At 37.8% G+C, this 7054-nt stretch overlaps 1 protein-coding gene across 2 annotated transcripts in view; it reads right to left on the bottom strand.

Annotated features, from left to right (window-relative positions):
• Nucleotides 1-6659, bottom strand: part of LOC106474708 (dexamethasone-induced Ras-related protein 1-like) — a 9660-nt gene extending 3001 nt beyond the window's left edge. For both annotated transcript variants that reach the window (XM_022403011.1, XM_022403010.1), the window contains exon 1: nucleotides 6469-6659. The gene's annotated coding sequence lies outside the window, so the exon portion shown is untranslated. The remainder of the gene's footprint in view (nucleotides 1-6468) is intronic.
• Between the last annotated feature and the right edge of the window lie 395 nt (nucleotides 6660-7054).

The following is a 7054-nucleotide window of genomic DNA, read 5'->3' as shown; positions in this document are numbered from 1 at the left end:
CTGAGGTTCAGCATTGTTAAAATAGGCCCGAGGTTCAGCATTGTTAAAATAGGCCCGATGTACTGCATTGTTAAAATAGGCCCGATGTACTGCATTGTTAAAATAGGCCTGAGGTTCAGAATTGTTAAAATAGGCCCGACGTACAGTATTTGGATATTTCAAATGTTTTATAATTCTTCAACCTTATGTGGCATATGAGCAAAACGGCCAGATCAGTGAACAACCAGCACCAGCCGTCGTGGTTATTGTCACGTTTATAACGCACTAACAGATGCAAGTGTGAAACGCATTAAACGGAATATCACGGGTTCGAACCTTAGATCCGCACGGTAACCTGGCAAGTTGTAATAAAGTATATGTTTTTAATAGTGTGGCTATGTCGAAAAGCGAAGGCTAAGACTAATCTATCATGATTTCAATAATGTAAGTGATCTTTTAATTTCGGATTCAGTCTGTTATTGTATCTAGTCGTCGTTCCTTGGCAGGTATTGTGGAATATGTTAACAGACACACACTCTTTATGGATAATTACTAAATAAATTTTATTACAAAATCTTTAATAAAATACTATTTAAAAAAAAAAGATACATTTTAAAATCTTTGACCTTCTTTTCCAGTTATAGACGGCGTTGTTTCCCACGACTGGTGTTCAAACTGACCACTCACGTTAAACATAAAGAAAAACAAATCAAAGATACAGTAGAAATAGCTCCTACCGCCAGGGCCTGGAGGTATTGGAATTAACAGGTCTGTGTCTAATTCGTTTATACACATGACCAAGTCTCTATCTCTTTTTTCCTTATACAGTACATTGTCTGTAGTACTGTCTTACTGAGTACCTTGCTTCATTATATACAGATAACAGGCGTTAGGCTTAATATTTCGTCTCAGTCTGGTATTTAATCATTTAAAGTAGACCCTTTATTGGATGTAGTCTGTTATTTAATACCCGAATTCTCTTCACCGGACCACAACTTGGAAGGCTTTAAGTTTCAAGAGATCCTTTTATGCAAGCACAATAGGCTTAGGCATCGTGCACCAAACCAATAATTCCAATTTGAAGCACGTTAGCTCACTTGGGGTAAAACATCCCATACTACCACAGTATTCTAGGTCGGTGTTAGTCAATAGAGTTTTGTACGTCTTAAGGCGTGATTATAACTAACAAACATTTCACGCTGTCGGTGGATCAGGTGTTAACAAAGGTGAAGAACAGACTTTCTGAATTCTTAAAACTATAGTTTTTCACCTTAGTTTGGGCATCGGTGTAGAAATGCTGGATTAGAGGAAAGGTAGCTAGTCAACAACACCGACCAACAATGTAGAAATGTTAGACTAGAGGAAAGGTAGCTAGTCAACAACACCTACCAACAATGTAGAAATGCTGGACTAGAGGAAAGGTAGCTAGTCAACAACACCTACCAACAATGTAGAAATGCTGGACTAGAGGAAAGGTAGCTAGTCAACAACACCTACCAACAATGTAGAAATGCTGGACTGGAGGAAATGTAGCTGGTCAACAACACCTACTAACAATGTAGAAATGTTAGACTAGAGGAAAGGTAGCTAGTCAACAACCACCTACCAACAATGTAGAAACCGCACTCCACACTTTGTGGTAGTGGGTGCGTTACAGCAGTTATGAGGATGAAACCCCATTATTCGATCATATGATAGTAGCCCAAGAGTTTGGTGGTAGGTGTTGTTGACTAGCTTAGCTACCTTTCCTCTAGTCCAGCATTTCTACATTGTTAGTAGGTGTTGTTGACTAGCTACCTTTCCGAACCATAAGTTCCTATAGACAACGACTAGTCCTTAAAATTAGTGACATCTAGTCGCAGATAGCTGTTTTGTAGCTTTGCGCGAAATGCAGTAACAAACACACTTTGCCCGCAGCTAACTTTGACGTATGGCGACCATTTTACTGATCCGTCCAAAATAATCTATATATATATATAGCGTATAATAAATTTAGAAACACAAAAAATCGACAATGAAAGATCTGATGTTCTTGGCAGTCTCAAACCGGATATTATATGCATTATTTATTTAGTTAGTTAGAATTGCGCGTTTTATTATTACTTTTCACGTGCAGCTTTTATTACTTTTCACCACGGTCCTGGGAGTTTGCTAAATTATACGTTTTTTAATACGAAAATCTGTTGTTTTTCTCACGACTAATCAGCCTTTTTTTTTTTTCTTCCTCGTTGTTTATTTCTCCAGCACACATATGTGATGCCTCTTAGTCTCCGTGGCAACAAACCATCAAGCTGCACTAGCAACAGTTTCCTTGGCAACCAACCATCAATTTCTTCTAGTAACCATTTCTCTGATCCTTATTTTTCCCCTGGAATTTATGACTAAGGTGACTGGTCGTAACAAGAGAATCTCAGCAGGAAGATAATTTATTAACAAGGTTCGTGAATCGTGAGACGAGTCGGATTTTCTAATGCTGAAAATATTGGACACAAAACAGCTAAAAAGTTGGATATAATAGTTGTCAAAATATGTTAACTAATCTAAACTAATAAATAATCTTGTGCCAAAATGTCTATTTAAGACTAAAAGCGCCATCTATTTTTACTCTCTTTGTACACACATACAACTTGGATTTTATATTGTACTCATGATGATAGGTTAACGCCGGTAAAAATTTCAACGCATTTTAATCCCTGCTTTATATAAGATTTATTGTTCAGACTTTGTGATAAACGTTATGTAAATTTTAAATAACTTTCAAATTGACAAGAAACATGGGCAGACACACTGCATGATTTCAGTCACATTTATTAGGAAATACTGTCGTCATGGGAAGAGATTACACGAATAACTTCGGCTTTCATGATACATAACAAATGGGTTTTAGCTCTATATCTTCTTGATACGTAACAGATGGGTTTTAGCTCTATATCTTCTTGATACGTAACAGATGGGTTTTAGCTCTGTATCTTCTTCTTGAAACATAATAGGTGGGTTTTAGTTATGTTTCAAGAAGAAGATACAGAGTAGGTGGGTTTTAGCTCTGTATCTTCTTCTTGAAACATAACAGGTGGGTTTTAGCTCTGTATTTTCTTCTTGATTTTCTCTTGTTCAGAACTGCCACTAAAACATGACAGTTTCTGTACAGTTGACTCACTCTCCTAGGGTTCATAGAAAGTACTATATCGGCCGTATAACAGACAGACATCACAGTAAACGTTTAGTAATAACATTTTTTAACTTACTCTAATATCTCTCTTAGGCCTCTAGCAGATTTCAAAAATATTTACCGCTCTGCGCATGATCAAAACAATTGTGTTTCTATTTAATTTCATTTTTTGGCTACAAAATATGCTGTCTGCGTTCGTTTCACTGACCTTAACACATTCTTATCATGAACATCCACCTTCAATGAATGTAAAACGAACCTTTTGAACACGAACTTACTCGTGTATCTGTTGTTTTCAGATTCTCTCTCTCTAAAGTTTCCAACTTCTATTAGAAACTGGACTTTCTTGAATATCGTGGGTAAATAAACTTTAACAAAATAAGATCAATCCCTCTATAACTATTTTAAAATCATTCAATTAGAAGATAAAAAAATACATACGTAATGATTTGGTTTTTCTCCCGGGAGTGGAGGAGTGAAAAACGAAGGATAAACAACGACAGAACAAAATCTCTGATTCTACTGTTCTGTTGAATGAAGAGCCTATTGCCGGAAAAGCTTTGGGGCCGCGAGATCCTGTAAAAGGTAACTGTCAGATCCCACTAATCGGTCAGACAAGAGTTGGCGGTGGGTGCTGTTGGCGGTGGGTGCTGTTGACTCCTTCTCTCTAGTCTACCAGCTAGAAATCAGAAACAGCTAACCACACACAGTTAGCTCTTGTGTAGCTTTGGGCGAACATTGGAAATTAGAGAAATATAAGAAAGTAGAAGTAAACACCACGTTTTTATTACAGAAAGTAGGAGTAAACACCACGTTTTTCCTACTTTCTGTAATAAAAACGTGGTGTTTACTCCTACTTTCTGTAATAAAAACGTGGTGTTTACTCCTACTTTCTGTAATAAAAACGTAGTGTTTACTCCTACTTTCTGTAATAAAAACGTGGTGTTTACTCCTACTTTCTGTAATAGTAAACACCACGTTTTTATTACAGAAAGTAGGGGTAAACACTACGTTTTTATTACAGAAAGTAGGAGTAAATACCACGTTTTTATTACAGAAAGTAGGAGTAAACACCACGTTTTTATTACAGAAAGTAGGGGTAAACACCACGTTTTGATTACAGAAAGTAGGAGTAAATACCACGTTTTTATTACAGAAAGTAGGTATAAGGTAGTAATTTTAGGTTTGGCATTTTTAACTAATCTTTTATTAAAAATAATCTTGAAGTCATTTTTTTCTATCCATAGACAATGTGTGAAAAGCTATAACCCCACCCGTTTGTGGCTCAGCTAGAATTCAGAGTTATATCCCTGTTTGGGGTACTTATAAGGTTGAGGTTTGATCCCTGCTGTGGGCACATCACTGATAGCCTATTGTGCTTAAAACAAACTAATACCGCAGCCATAAGGTATATATATATATCGTTTATTCGCTAACCTTAACCTCAAGGTTGAGGTTAAGGTTGATCGTGATATGAAAAACTACACAATTAAGCAAGGTGAGGTAATAATGTAAGCTATTGGCAAGTGTTTTAAAAAATGGTCATAAGTTTAAAACAACTATTTCAAACGTGTTAGAGACTGGTAATACATCAAACTACAAAATCAGTGCAGATAGAACAGGGTCTAGCATTTAATACAGGTCAAGGTTCAACGTCTCTGACCTTTAAACACTACAATATCAACTAGAAATAAAAATGGTTTCCAAATTTGATAGGTTACTTTGTTTGCTGTTAGATCACAAACCTGCACTTGTGTGGTGCCCACCATAAGGACCGATCCCCGAATTTTAGCGTGAGAAGCCTTGCTCGCTTGTTGCTGAATTTTGTGTAAAGCTACTCAAAGGTTATATGCACTAGTGAACACCCACCCACCCTCTCACACCGCCAACTCTTGGGCTACTCTTTACGAAAGAATAGTGGGATGGACCGTAACATTATAACGCCCCCATGATTGAAAAGACAAACGTATTAGGTGACGAGGTTTGTCCCCGCGACCCGCAGATTAGGAGTCGAGTGTCCTAACGACAGGTCATGTTAGGTCCCTACCTCTGAGCCACCAGAAAACAGCGTTTGGGTTATTTTAACATACTGAGTAAAGAAAGCAAAAAAAAAACACACACACACACACACGTCCACACCCCGGCAACACCTATTTTGTCGGCAAAATTCAGTCATGCACCTCCCCCCTTTCCATAAATATGGGGATTTCACTTCGCCCCTGTTCATAGATCATCACTAGAAGTGATAAAAACCTAAATGACATTTTTATTTTCAAGTCACTACATTTCAGAAACAACAGAACTAAATTCGAACCATCACCTAAGGTTCTCGTTTAAGTTAAAACTTTATATTTTACTCCCAAATTTTACTCCCAATTAACCAGAAGAGGGGGGGCAACAAAACTTAACCTTCGTCAGACTTTAACTCAATTAAATTATAATAACTTCTACTCAGAGTGAAACAGGGTTTGATACTTTTCACTATGATATAAATCCAGCTTATCTCTCTTTCGTTAACTTGTGTTCAGGGTTACTGATGAGGAGTGGAATTCTCCGCTACTAGTATAACCCAATACCACACGCTGATCAAAGTTTAGATTGAACTGGACCTCCCTTCAGATCAGCGATACTAAAACTCAATATGGTGAGAAGTACAACTAACTAAATACGTTTTTATTCTTAAAGATTAGAAGATATTGATTCAACCAGTGGCGGCCCCTGGATTCATCAACTGGGTTCCCTCGCCGTTAACAATATTTTCGGCCGTAAAGTTAACTATTGTTGATGTTGGACTCGACTAATTCGTCTCAACTTAACCTTTATCGAAGTTGGACTCGACTAATTCGTCTCAACTTAACCATTATCGAAGTTGGACTCGACTAATTCGTCTCAACTTAACCTTTATCGAAGTTGGACTCGACTAATTCGTCTCAATTTAACCTTTATCGAAGTTGGACTCGACTAATTCGTCTCAACTTAACCTTTATCGAAGTTGAACTCGACTAATTCGTCTCAACTTAACCTTTATCAACTTGAACTTAAATAATTCGCATTTATCTCAACTGACTATAATTTCCACGAGGTTGGGTTATCTTTGTTGATCTTTTAACACACAATGACTGTTTTACAGTAATTTCGTCCGTTAGATACAGTCAAATTGGTTCAATTTAGCTTTTCAACTTTAGACCTTACTCAGCTACAGAAACCCTGAAACACAACGTGAAAAAGTTGGGTTACTTCGTACTACAAGATGTTATTACGTATCTACCCTATTACTCGTCTCTATCACGGTTGCTAAAATAAACATGTTTTGTGCCTACCGTGAAAGTTTACCGTCGGTTTTTGTATCAGCTACAACTTCTGCCCACGAATGTTCCGTTTACGTCCGATCGTTCACTCGGTGATTCCGATGGTTCGCAGCTCTTCGTCGACTGAGTAAGACTGCCGGAACTCCCGGGTGTTATAGTAACTATAGTAACCATATTACAAGTGTGGGCGGCGCGCTTCTAGCTCGCGGACGGGCCGGGAAATAATGTCCAAAATGCTGCAGTACAGCACACGTCATACGCACTCCCGCATCAAAGTCTTCGTGCGTTATCTCTCCGGGGAGAGAACGTGCTAGAGGCACGAGATATAAAAATGTAAGCGACAAATGTTGCCTGCAGGTTCAAGGTGTCGTAAAGGCAAGAAATATATATATATATATGTCCAATTAGCCAACAATCACACCTGAGTGGGGTGGGGAGGAGGAGAAGGGTAAACGTGTGTGACGCTTCCACAGTGTAACATTAAATAATGAAATAAAACAAACTATCTGTTGGGCTCGTGGATCTGGTTTAAAATCTACATTGGCTATTAAGAAGTACCGAGATAACATCGGTTGTAAAGTTATTACAGTCATTCTCC

The sequence above is a fragment of the Limulus polyphemus genome, unplaced genomic scaffold (assembly GCF_000517525.1).
Source record: "Limulus polyphemus unplaced genomic scaffold, Limulus_polyphemus-2.1.2 Scaffold7572, whole genome shotgun sequence".
Lineage (NCBI taxonomy): Eukaryota > Metazoa > Arthropoda > Merostomata > Xiphosura > Limulidae > Limulus > Limulus polyphemus.
Note: the sequence above shows the minus strand (reverse complement) of the source record. Positions and strands in the feature narration are given on the sequence as shown.